The sequence below is a fragment of the Tenrec ecaudatus genome, chromosome 17 (assembly GCF_050624435.1).
Source record: "Tenrec ecaudatus isolate mTenEca1 chromosome 17, mTenEca1.hap1, whole genome shotgun sequence".
NCBI lineage: Eukaryota > Metazoa > Chordata > Mammalia > Afrosoricida > Tenrecidae > Tenrec > Tenrec ecaudatus.
The window spans coordinates 694992-707473 of record NC_134546.1 but is presented as its reverse complement, the minus strand read 5'-3'; positions in this window follow the sequence as shown (position 1 = coordinate 707473).

The following is a 12482-nucleotide window of genomic DNA, read 5'->3' as shown; positions in this document are numbered from 1 at the left end:
GTCCGTGTCCGTGTCCGTGTCGGGGCGCCCCGGGCCGACTCCCTTCCTTGGAGCCCGCCCTTCCCCGCTCGCGAATGGGCGGGGTATTTGTCACCGCCCACACTATCCTGGGGACTGCGCCTCCCCGGGGGGCGGGGGCGGGGGTGGCGCTGCTGTGTCCCCGCAGGACCCGTTCCCGGCCGCCCCTTCGCGCGGCCCCGAGAGGAGCCGCAGTCCGTGACCCACTCGATCCCGGGTCGCGGTAAATGTGGCTGTCGCTGCTCCTCACGATTTCTGACGACCCCCGTTCCCGGCCCTGCATCGTGCACGCGCGGGAGCCAGGGCGTTCAGGCCCCCACGTCTGGGTGCAGGGCGCGCTCCCGAGGGCTTGGGCCTGGAGGGGTAGCACTCGTCCGCGATGAGCACGCGCCTGTCCGGAGCGGGGTGGGGTGGGGTGGGGTGCTGCAGGCCCACCTTCCGGCCTCCGGAGTCTCTTAGCTCCTTTCACCGTGGCCTCTCGTCTCCACGGCCGGAGCCCAAGGTCGCGGGCGTTTGTGCTGCAGTGTTTATGTATGTAACTGCAGAATTGGGGAGCCCTCGTTGAGTCGAAAGCTGGTGTTCATCAGAATGTATGGCATTTTGGTCCCCCAGAGTCCGTATGAGTGTGTACTAGGGTCAGTCAAAACTCAGTGCTGCCGGGTCATAGGAAGCTTTATTACACACGTTTCCTCATCTAGGTTTTTAGACTTCTGGGAATTCTGCCCTCTTCAATTTACTCCATGTCGAAACGGCAGCTTGGGGCCCTAAGAAGTCCCAAGCAGCAAGTAGGATGGGGAGCTGGAAGGACAAGGTTTCCCAACACAGTTCTTGTAGGACAGCCTTGCCACCCTTGAAGAATGAGCAGATAATGTACTCTCCCAGTGTCCCTGCCTCTGTCACCCAGTTTTCCTTCTGTCCAGATCCAGGCGCTGTCCTTGAGTGACTGTCTCGAAATCTTTCTCTGGAGGAGCTGCTAGGGGCTTAGAACCCTGGACTTTTCCAGTCGCCCATACTGAGCCCACAGTGCCACTGGGTTTGTGGAAACCTCAAAAGACAGTTGCTAGGACCTTCTGAACCAAGCTTTCTCCCTTAAATTAACTGGCCCAGTGGATCCCTCCAGAAACTGCTGTTTTGATCGGACCTGCTTTTGAAGGCCCCCTAATGAGACTACGGCTAGTGTGTGACTGAGAGAGCTTGTCTGCAGCCATCCACTGATCGCAGACACATGCTAAAATGTTTTGTTTAAAATAACTAGACTTGTAGTGGCAATATTTTTTGACTGACCCTATATTTATACTGACTTTGGGGTAACTGTCCTTAACCTGTGAAATGCTGTCAAATTGATTCGACTCGGCAACTCTGTGCAGCAGGGTGGGGCACCGCCCGGTCCTGTGCTGTCCTCACGATTGATTCTTCCTATGCTGGCTCTGATTGTCCTCTTTGAACCGAGCCTGCCTCTGGCAGCAATATCAGGACACAGCTGCAGCTGTTGTTGGATCATCTTCAGCAACATTTTCCTTGCATGTGCTATTAACGAGACTGCTCTCTAATTTGCTCATTCTGTTGAGTTCCTTTCTTTGAAATGAATACAAATATATGAGTCTCTTCAAGTCAGTTGGCCAAGTAGCTGTCCTCCAAATTTCCTGGCATAGGTTTGTTATTCCAGTACTTCAATAGCTTGTTGAAACATTTCAATGGGGATGCCATCAATTCCTGGAGCTAATGCTTTCTGTGTTGCTGAGCTTCTTCCTTCGGCACCTTGGGGTTTTGTGCATATGCTATCTCCTGAAGTGTTCTTTTTGGTGCAGTGACTGTGTATTCTTTCCATCCTTTTTCGATGTCCCCTGTATGGTTCAATATTTTGCCCATATAATCTTTCAGTATCTCAACCCAAGGCTTGAATGTTTTGCTGAGTTTAACCACAGCACACTGAGCTTGGTCATCTGAACTATATCAGCATGTAAGTTTGCTCCGAGTTCCCTAGAGACTGGAGTGTGGACATTGTTAGTAAAAAAAAATCCTGATGTGTGTGTAGTTGTGTTTGTGTGTGTGTGTTTGGAGAGTGAGGAGTGGCTAAACTATTGGCCGGGGTGGATAAAAAATCCAAAGCAAGGAGAGCTAACATTTTTGGAGCTCTGGTTTGAGAACTCAATATTTGGTAGTTACTGTTTTAGACACAAGTAGCCGTAGTAGTGCAATGGATGAGCACTTGGCTGAAACTATAAGGTTGGTGGTTCAAACCCACCAGCCAGCTCCATGGGAGAAAGATATGACCTTGGAAACCCTACTGGCAATTGTCCTCTGTCCTACAGGACTGCTGAGTGGGAACCCACTGGACAGCAGTGTTTGGGTGTGGGTTTGATATTAAGCACCACGTACCAACCTGGATTTTTCTTATCAACTTGTGATTAGGAGCCCAGGTCATAGCAATCGGCATTGAATCCTGACTGTGTGTACTAGCTGGCTCTCTTGGGCAAATGATCCTCAATGTCTTCATCCACAAAATGGGGCAATACCTATGTGACGGTTAGACTTTTTCTTTGTCACTTGAAACCGGTGTGTAAATATAAGGGTTGAGACCGACCTACCAGTCAGGCCACAGCCTGATGATTCTTCCTCCCTGCTTGCTAGGATTCTCTGCCTCCAGGGGCGGCCCCACGTGGGTCTCTGACCCAGGAACCAACCTGGGCACTGTCCATGCCCTGCGTGTTCCCACCAACCTTGGGGCCAGGGGACTGTGCCCCCACTGGCCGGCAGCCTCCCTGCTTCGTGCCTCACCTTTGTGCATCACTGGCCTGCAGTTACATGGATCTGCAGAGGGACCACATCAGCATCGGACCCCACACTGGCGTTGGACTGGCTTGGGTTGCCTCAGTGATGTAAAGTTCTTTCTCATACGTATATGAGGGCCACTGGTTTTGCTTCTTTAGACACAAGCTAGCCCCAAGAGTTGTCACAGGTGTGGCTAATCTAATACAGGCATGGTACTGAGAACAGTGTCTGGCAGGGAGGGAGTGCCTGATCATTATTGGCTATCATTTTTAACTCAGCAAATCAGTTCCCAAAGGCAGCCCCATAACCTTATTTCTCAGTCGCCCTCCTAATTTTTATTTAAAGCCTTCACCAATTTCTACATGCTTCAGAGCCCGCTCGTCCTCAGAGACAATCTCAGTTGCTCAGAACGCTTTCTCTCAACATTTCCCCTCTCAAGCTTACAACACATGGATCTGCATCCACACGGACAACAATTGTTTGCTTCTATTTTGAGAAAGAGATGATTTGTCTACAATAAAAGCCACATGCTGATCTCTTTGAGCAACATCAGGAGACCATTAGTTGGGGACGGAAGACCCACGCGGGAAGAAATGTTGAAAACAGCAGTGACAGACAGACGTGGTATAACCTGTCACAGGGTTACCTTTCAGTGCTGCTCACCATGTGCCAGGCACTGTGGGCACTGGCAAGGGGCTTTTTAATCATTACTGGCTTGGACATCAGTAAGGAACACAGGGCTGCAGTTAGAGGGTCCCAGTATTGCCTACTTCCCTGAGACACAAAGCCTCTCTGTGCCTTACGTTTCTTACTTTAAAAAAGAGGGAGCCGGAGTAGACTATCTTTACGATCCCGTCCAGCTATAAACTACAATGGTTCCACTGGGAAATTTGCGTCTGAAAATCAAGGAATGTACCAGCCTAGAGAATGCATGTCATTTTCTCATTTTGGATAATGGTCAACAAGAAATAGTTCAAAGTAATTTATAATACTGCTCAAGTTGTAGATGCCAGTGCTAGTCGAAGGAGGACGCCGCAGACTGGAACGGCCTCGTCCCACACACAACAGGTGTAGAAAATGGGCAACACTTCTTTTGATGAGCTGACGCCTGTATAACTGACAGGAAAGGGAGGCTCTGGAAGGCTCAGCCTCCTTTCCTTTCTTCTCCTGTGATGGACCTTCACAATGAGGATACAAAACCACAGGCACAAACCACCCTGTCCATTCTCTCTGCGGTACTGGCTGCATCTAAGAGGGTATGTATTTGCCCCGTATGCATGGGCTGTAAGGATTAACATTCAACTTTCATATGCCAATCTCTGAGTAATTATTAGTGCATATTGGTTGCATATGTGATTAATTTCAGACGCAAGAAGTTGGTAGACTTATTTGATTTCTTGACCACTGCTTGGATGAAGTCTTGAACAGTAATTGTATTAACTTGGCTTCCTTGTGTGCAGATAGATATTATCACAGACAGCGCTGGACTTCAAGATCCGTCTTGAAATCTTCTTTATGATGGTGACTTTCTTTTGAAATTGTCTTTCTAAAATAGTAAACCCTAGGACTGTCCCACTCAAAATGGCCACTAAGTGTCCATTGAAGCTCACAGATGCCTCAGATACGGATCCTTATGGGCTCATCTTTCAGAAGTGAACAGCCTCTCCTGTACCTGCCCCCAGCCATGCTGTTCCAATCACTGCATGTTTGCGTGAAAAGTGGACAGTAGATTAGGAAGAACTGGTGCCTTTGGATGAAGTATTAGCTTAACTCTAAACCTTTACGGCTCACAATCCAAAGCTCAATGAGAATGATGAAAGCCCTATAGAGATGGGTACTGCTGTGCAACACACAGGTCACTAGGAGTTAGACCTGAGCAAAACCAGGACCCTAGTATGTGTTGTCTATAGAAAGAGAGATTTATGTTGAGAAATCAAATCACTGACAGTTATACAAGTTCAGTCTGCTCCAGTCAGGCTTCTCCAGACTCAGGTATCGGATGAACAAGAAGCAGGATGAAGAAGCAGAGCGGGGGTCGGGGAGCTGGGCAGCACAGGGGCTAAGGTAAAGGGAATCTACGTTGTCAGGACAAAGCCACTGCTGCTGGTCCACTGATGGCTCCTGGGGTCTGCAGACAGTGCAGCGGGTGACCAAGGAGCCACCTCATTGATGGAAGCAGCCAGTATTTTATGAGTTTGGAGGTTTCTAGGCACCTTTGTGGTTTCACGATTGAAGGTTTATGAAATAATCCCACCTACACTCATCCCTACAGAAACTGGATACCAACGGAGAAATGGAAAGCTACTTTGGCGTGGGAAGAACAATGAAGAAGCATTTTGAGGTCATAAACATTCAATAGTGACTGTCAGCTCTGTCCTAACTCATAGTGGCCCAGGGGGTGCAGAGTGGAATGACCTCTTTGGGGTTTTTATTTGGATGATGATGTAACTTCTGATTGCGAACTCAGTGAAGGTTTACAGAGCAGATCATCCGGTTCACGCTCTCACACATTTTTCACGTTCTCACACATTTTGCTTCATTCCTACCCCGCCCGACCTGTGTTTCCTGTTTCCATTCCCCCTCCTTTCCTAACCCTCTGAACTCGGTCCTTGGATATCTTGGTTGATGATCCTACTACAGAGGTGAATTCTGTTCCAGAGTTGAAGGGGGACGAAGGGTTATTGTCTCCGGTCCCAGCAGTCTCTATCTGACCAGGAAGACTGATCTCTTTTATGATTTTGAGTTTTGTTCCACGTTTTGTCCACTCTGCCCAGGGTCTTTTAAGGTGATCCACTCCAGAGCATTTGGTGGCACTGTCTAGTTGTTATGGTCCCAGGGCTGTGGAGACGGATTTTTCTTGTGGTCCATGAAGACGGTTGGACTAATTGTTTCCACATGTCTGGATGGGGAGAGACCAAGAATTTCACCTTTAGCTATCCAATCATGAGCTTTTAAGACCCCATTTGTGACTCATCAATGTAGGTTGTAAAACACTGCCTTTGTAAACTGTTATGCCAATTGAACTTGGTGTCCCCAAGACTGGCCTTGATCCCCCAGGGCAAGAAACTAATTTCTTCAAGATATTTGATTATCTCTTAAGAAGTTTTTAATAACTGTGCCCCCTATATGCTCCACCAATTCAGCCCCATAGGGTTTTCAAGGCTCTTACCTTTCCAAAGTTGTTCTTTAAAGCCTTTTTGCCAACACAACTCTTGAGTTGGGTCAAAGCTCCAACTTGTCATTTAGTAGCTAAGCCTTTGACCATGTGTACTACCACCGGGAGTGCCCCTTGGTACCCCTGGCAGCGTCTTTAAGCAGAGTACCATGCAACATTTATTGAACAAATAGCCATTGAATGAATGAGCTACAGGCATAGAGCTCATTGAGGAAGAAGCATTGCAAAAGCTTGGGACACATGAGGTTGTCTCCTTTTGATTCTGTGTGTCTCCTAACATCCTTTTAGGCCACTTTCTACTTGGATAATTCGAGAGATGGGACTATTTTCCTTGCAGCCATTACCATATCTGATGATTATGTTCTGACCTTTTCTAGCTAGATGTTGAAATTTTATTTTACTTCTTTTAGATTCCTCCAGAAAAACTTCCTGCCCTTGGGTTGAAGCTGACTCATAGTGACTCTATAGGACAGGGTAGAGCTACCCCTGTGGGTTTCTGAGGCTGTAACTGTTTATAGAAGTAGGAAACCTCATCTTTGCCTGCTACTGGGAGTTTTGAACTGCTGAGCTTATGGTGAGCAGCCCAGTGAGTAACCCGTAGGATGCAAGCAATGGCCTTGTGAATGAGGTGGACCCAGCGCCTTCCCTATAGCCTATAAAAGATATTCTGCTTTCAGTTTTACGTGCTTCTTATATTACACTGAAAATAACTATTCAGCAAACTCCTTAGAGAATCTCCGTGCACCTAAAAATAGTAAGTAAAACTTCCTTTTAAGCCGAACAATTCAAGGTCTTTAACTTCTACCCATAAAATCTTCTTTTGATTCCTTTGATGACACCAACAGTCATCCTCGTAACTTTCCCTGGGGAAGGAAAGCAAATATTGATTGAGCTTTGGAATTAGGCATGTCCTAAATCCCGGCTCTGTTACTAATAGCGCTGTGACCCGGGGCAAGTTTTTTTAAATTCCTGACTTTCAGATTTTGTTCATCTTTTTAAAAGACCCCAAAGATTCGGAATAGTAGAATTTGTCATTCTGTTATTAGACTAACTCTAATCAAACGATCTATTTAAATCACCAGGCACAGAACCAGTGGTCAGCGAGTTGCTTCTAATGCATGACTGTCAGAATAGAACTGTGATTCTTGGTTTAAATCCATCTATTTAAAAAATAAAAAGGTAGATCATCAGGTCTTTCTTCCAAGGTGCCTCTGTGGATTTGAATCTTCAGCAGCCAAGTGTGTTAACACTTGCACCGCCCAGGACTCTTCAATATAAGGACTCACCCTTCATCGTCATCCTTACACTTGTCTAAGGTCATCTCACAAGAAAGTGATAGAGCCAGGATTTTGTTCTATAGATCACTCTGCCCCTTTAAGATATCACTCCCACAACAGCTAATTTCTCTACCTATTGTTTTTAAACAATTGATCATAAAATTCTAAATAGGGTCTTTCTAATGTAGCATAAACTGGGAATATTAGAAATGTTGTGAAAGTAGATTAAAAACAACTGTGAAGAAAGCTGATGGTGCCCGGCTACAGTGTCTGGGGTCTTAAAGGCTTGAAGATAAACAAGTGACCATCTAGCTGAGAAGCAGCAAGGCCCACATGGGAGAAGCACACGAGGTGTTGATTGGATCGAGCATCAGGCATCAAAGAACAAAAAATCATATCATTGTGAATGAGGGGGAGTGTGGAGTGGAGACCCAAAGCCCAACTGTAGGCAATTGAACATCCCTTATAGGGTTGTGGGGAGGAGGTGAGCCAGTCAAGGTGCAGTATAGCACTGATGAAACATACAACTTTCCTCTACTTCTTTAATTCTTCCTCTCCCACACTATCATGATCCCAATTCTACCTTACAAATCCAGCTAGACCAGAGCATGTACACTGGTACAGATAAGAATTGGAAACACAGGAAATCCAGGATAGATAAACCCCTCAGGGTCAATAATGAGTAACGATACCAGGAGGGTAAGGAAAAAGAGGGGGAGAAAGGGGTAACTGATGACAATGATCTACATATAACCCCCTCCCTGGGGGACAGACAACAGAAAAGTGATTGAAGGGAGACATCAGACAGTGTAAGACATGGGAAAATAATAATTTATTAATTATCAGGGGTTCATGAGGGAGGGAGAAAAATGAAGAACTGATACCAAGGGCTCAAGTAGAAAGAAATGTTTTGAGAATGATGATGGCAACAAGTGTACAAATGTGCTTGACACAATGATGGATGTATGAATTGTGATAGGAGTTGTATGAGCTCCCAATAAAATGATTAAAAAAGAAAGAAAGAGAGAGAGGATGCCTGTTAGAATGTGCTTGGAACAAGAGCAACCTCAGGGGAAAGAAAGAAAGAAAACCTTGCAGTTTTCTTTTAGAAACTCCAAATGAATAAAATAGGGAGACGGTATCGATTTATCTTGGTCATCCTTCACGGGGTCATGTCCCAAACTAATAATTTCCTATTCATCTTCAGTAATGTGAAACTTGTGGTTATTTCGTATGGCCAACAGTGTTTAAGGTTCTTAGTGCCTCCTTTTCTCTGAATACTTTTTGCATGCCCCCCACCCCTGCTTTTCATCAATCTTCTTTTTCTGAATGGAGTATAGGTGGAACTGGAATCTCACTTGCTACTTAATATGCTCTTTGCTTCTCGTTCCAAACTTCGCCTTTGAAGCCGCAGCAGTTTGTCGCAGAGGCTCAGAGCTCAGCCGGAGGCCAGAGCCACTTCTTTCTGGGGTGGCTGTGGGCAAGTTTATCTTTCTAACCCCCGGTAGTCTCCTCAGTGGAATTTTAGCACTTGCCTTTTGCGGAGTGTTTTTCGGAAAGTAAAAGAAGATAGTCTATATATGAGACACCAAGTTCGATTGCTGGCGTCTCTACCGATTTGGGCTGGGGGCGGGCGGGAATTGTCCCTGGTATCCACTAAGGCTCAGTAAATGATTTGTGTCTCTCCGCACGATCACCCCACTGCACAGGCGCCCTGAGGGTGGGAGTGGGATTCCAGCCCGCCTTGCCTGCCGGACTTTCCCAAACGACTGAGTCCTTGGTGGGATGGCAAGAACATTCTGAACAGGGCCCTCTCTTTTCCTCCAGCAAAATGCTGGCTTCTCCTGTTTCCTCACTCTGTCACTGGATTTCAGGACACTCACCAGGGGCCCCCGAGGGTGCACAGGCAAACCCCCCCCCCCTTGGTCTTTGTTCAGACTACCTCTTTTTATCTGTTCTTTTCTTCAATTTTGAACCCTCTTCTGCCTTTAGACTTGACATGTGTCTAAGGCGGGAATCTGTCCTTCCAGCGAGGGCCCTTGCTCTCACAGTCACCACTGGGTCCACGGTGGGTTCTTTTGCCCCAGGCATCTCATTTCTGCTTCGCTCCCTTTGCTGACATAACTACCCTTTTCTGGAAGGCTCTCCTCTTTGAGCGGGAGGAGTTTGCGTGATGTTGCTGCAGTTAATGGGTTGGAAGGAACATCTGCTCCATTTCTGGCCTCTTTCACTAGCGAAAAACTTGCTAAACAGATGATTAAGATTAGTTGTTGAGTGGGACCGTTTTACTGGTGGCCGAATGCTGTGTCAAGGTCGGTACCAATGGTGGTATAGAGGTTATACACTGGGCTGCTAACTGCAAGGTCAGCAGTTCAAAACCACCAGGCTCCCCAGGAAAGGAACAAGGTAGAGTTACGGTCTCGCAGATCTCCCCTGTCCCATGGGGCCCTGTGAGCTGCAATTGACTTCAAGGCAGTGAGTTTGGTTTGGGGGTTTGGTGCCCACCTTTCACCTTTCTTGTCCTTCCAGACTACAGAGTTGGCCAATCCAGGCAGGGCCTGAGCCAGTGAGCCTGGCTTCGGATCTCTGCTGCCTGCAGCTGTGTGGAGCTGACGGTTGGCGACCCCTATCCACGATCGCTTGGAGAAAGGGGAGGTAGAGGACGTAAGAGGCTCCGTTTCAGGGAAGCCTAAGCCAGTCCTGTCGTCAAAGATTTTTACTCCAGACGTGCGTGGTTGAATTCTATCCCTGTCCAATGGGAATCTGCTCTCTGTTCACTCTCTGGCTCTCGAAGCTTGTCCAGATGCCCCTTCAGCCGAGAATCCCAGCCATGAGGCCAAAGTCACGTGCAGAACTGAACCCCAGCAGTGGTCCCCGTCCCGATCCACTCACTTCACAAAACCATGTTGGATGTCACTGAAAGGGCCTTTTTCTGATTCTTTGTCCACATCTACAAATTCAAACGTCATGGTGTGCTGCGGCTAGATTGCTCTCCACATTGAGAAGACAGAGAGGCTTGCTGGCACTTGCAAACTACTCTGTTTTGCTCTTTTCCCATTTGATTTTTAAATGATGGGCAGAGCAATAAGGTTAACAGGGCATTTTTTTTTCAAATTAGAGCTAAGCTACAGTGTACACACTGGACTGCTGATGCCTCCCACCTATTGTTCAGATAGCATTCAGTAGGTGTTCATGGGCTCATCACGGGAAATCGTATTGTTACTGAATTCAAACAAATTGGCCTGGGTGAGGGGTGGTAAGGGTGTTGTGGAAGGATGGGAAATATTTCTAGAATAGGTGAGAGTAAGTAAGAAAAAGTATTGCTGCTAGTTTGTACATGGGCAGGTTTATTCTACACAAAATATGTCTCTGTGATAATTGGATGGCCGCAGACAAGTTCTCCCAGAAACACACTTGGCTTATCTTAAGGTGGCTTCAGAAGAAAGGTCCAGTCACAACGGAGGCTCCTGAGGGGTCTGCGGGTCAGTTATATTCAAGGCAGAGAAGTTAGCGATTTTACAGGAGGCATCTTTACAGATTATCTCAACGGATGCAGGAAAATGAGGGAAGCTTATTGGGAGGATGTTTTAAGAACATGGGCACCTGAATTCATGAGGAAAGGATTTCGGCTAAGACAGGATTTCGGCTGCAGTGGGGCTTCGCATTTTTGCGCTTTTTGACCTGGTGGTTAGCCTTTGTAGCTTTGCCACTGAAATCTGCTTGCTTGACTTCAGGCCTCTTCTCCGATTCCTGGCTGTTTCTCAGCCTTTTCACCCACCATCTTGCACATGGGAAAGAGCCTTCGTAAATGCATTCTGTATGATCGTCTACAAGAATTTGCTTCTGCCTGTAGTCCTGGTGGCACTGTGGTTAGGCACTAGCCTCTCTCTGGGAGACAGGAGTTTGTCTGTCTGCTTCTGTAAATATTGACAGGCTCCCAAACCCTAAGAAGCAGTTCTACTTGGCCCCCTGGGGTCGCTCTGAGTCAGAACAAACTCATGGCAGTGGCAGTGAATTTGTTTCTTAGTTCATAAAAGTTTATATATTTTATACACATAAAATAGTATCTTACCATATACAATATATTTTAATATTTTCTTCTCTATTTAGTTTTATTTTGTAAACAAATATGATAGTCAAAATTCATTTTATTGACTCCACTGTGGTCTGTTTGTGATCAGTAGTTTGAGAAACAGCACTCTTGGAAAATGTTCAGTTGCAGGGAGTGTCTCAATGCTCAACTTTATGCAAATACACTAGCTGCTTTCCAGAGTGGTGGAACCAGTCTCACCAATGGCATATAGGCACTCTATTTAGATGGCCCTACATGTTGCCCTCACCTGGTATGATCACATTTCTTAAGCCTTGCCAATCAAGTGGGTGTAAAATAGAATGCATTCATGGTGTTAATTTACATTCCCCTGATTAATAATGAGATTGAGTGGTTTTTATGTCGATTCATTGTCACTTTTCCCTGAAGTACCATATAGTTTTTCTTTACCATTGTCTTCTACCTACCATATATACTCATGTATAAGCCGAGTTTTTCAGCCCAAAAAATGTGCTGAAAACCTGGGGTTCGGCTTATTCATGGGTCAGTGGTACCCCAGCGAGGTGTAACATCTCATTGACCACACCCCCCACCCCCCGAGGTAACAGGACGAGCGCCCAAGAACAAAGATTCCCCAGAAATTGCCACAAGACCTTGAAGAAAAAATTATGTCATTCCAGTCATTTATTATAAAACAAAGAAGGATTTATTATTATGACCTGGCAGATATTGGGAATGTGGATGAAACTGCCATGACTTTTAACCTTCCAAGCAACAGAACTGTGGCAAGTTTAGGAGAAAAAAACATTTTTCTCAAAACCACAGAAAATGAAAAAAAAACAACTTTACAGTCATTCTATCATGTTTGGCTAATGGAACTAAGCTGCGTTCTGTCATTATTTTTAAAAGAAAGACCTTGCCTAAAAAGATCAATTTCCCACTAAGAATTACTGTGCGTGCACATGTTAAAGGCTGGATGCATGAGGACGGAACAAAAAAATGACTGGAAGAAATTTGGAACCGACGACCAGGAGCAGCCTTAAAGAAAAAGCCATCGTTACTTGTTTGGGATATGTCCAGAGCCCACCTATCGGGTGACATTAAAAAAATTGGCAAAATCTAGGAAAGTTTCTTTAGCTGTTATTCCAGGTGGGCTAACATCTGTACTGCAGCCTCTGGATGTATCTTT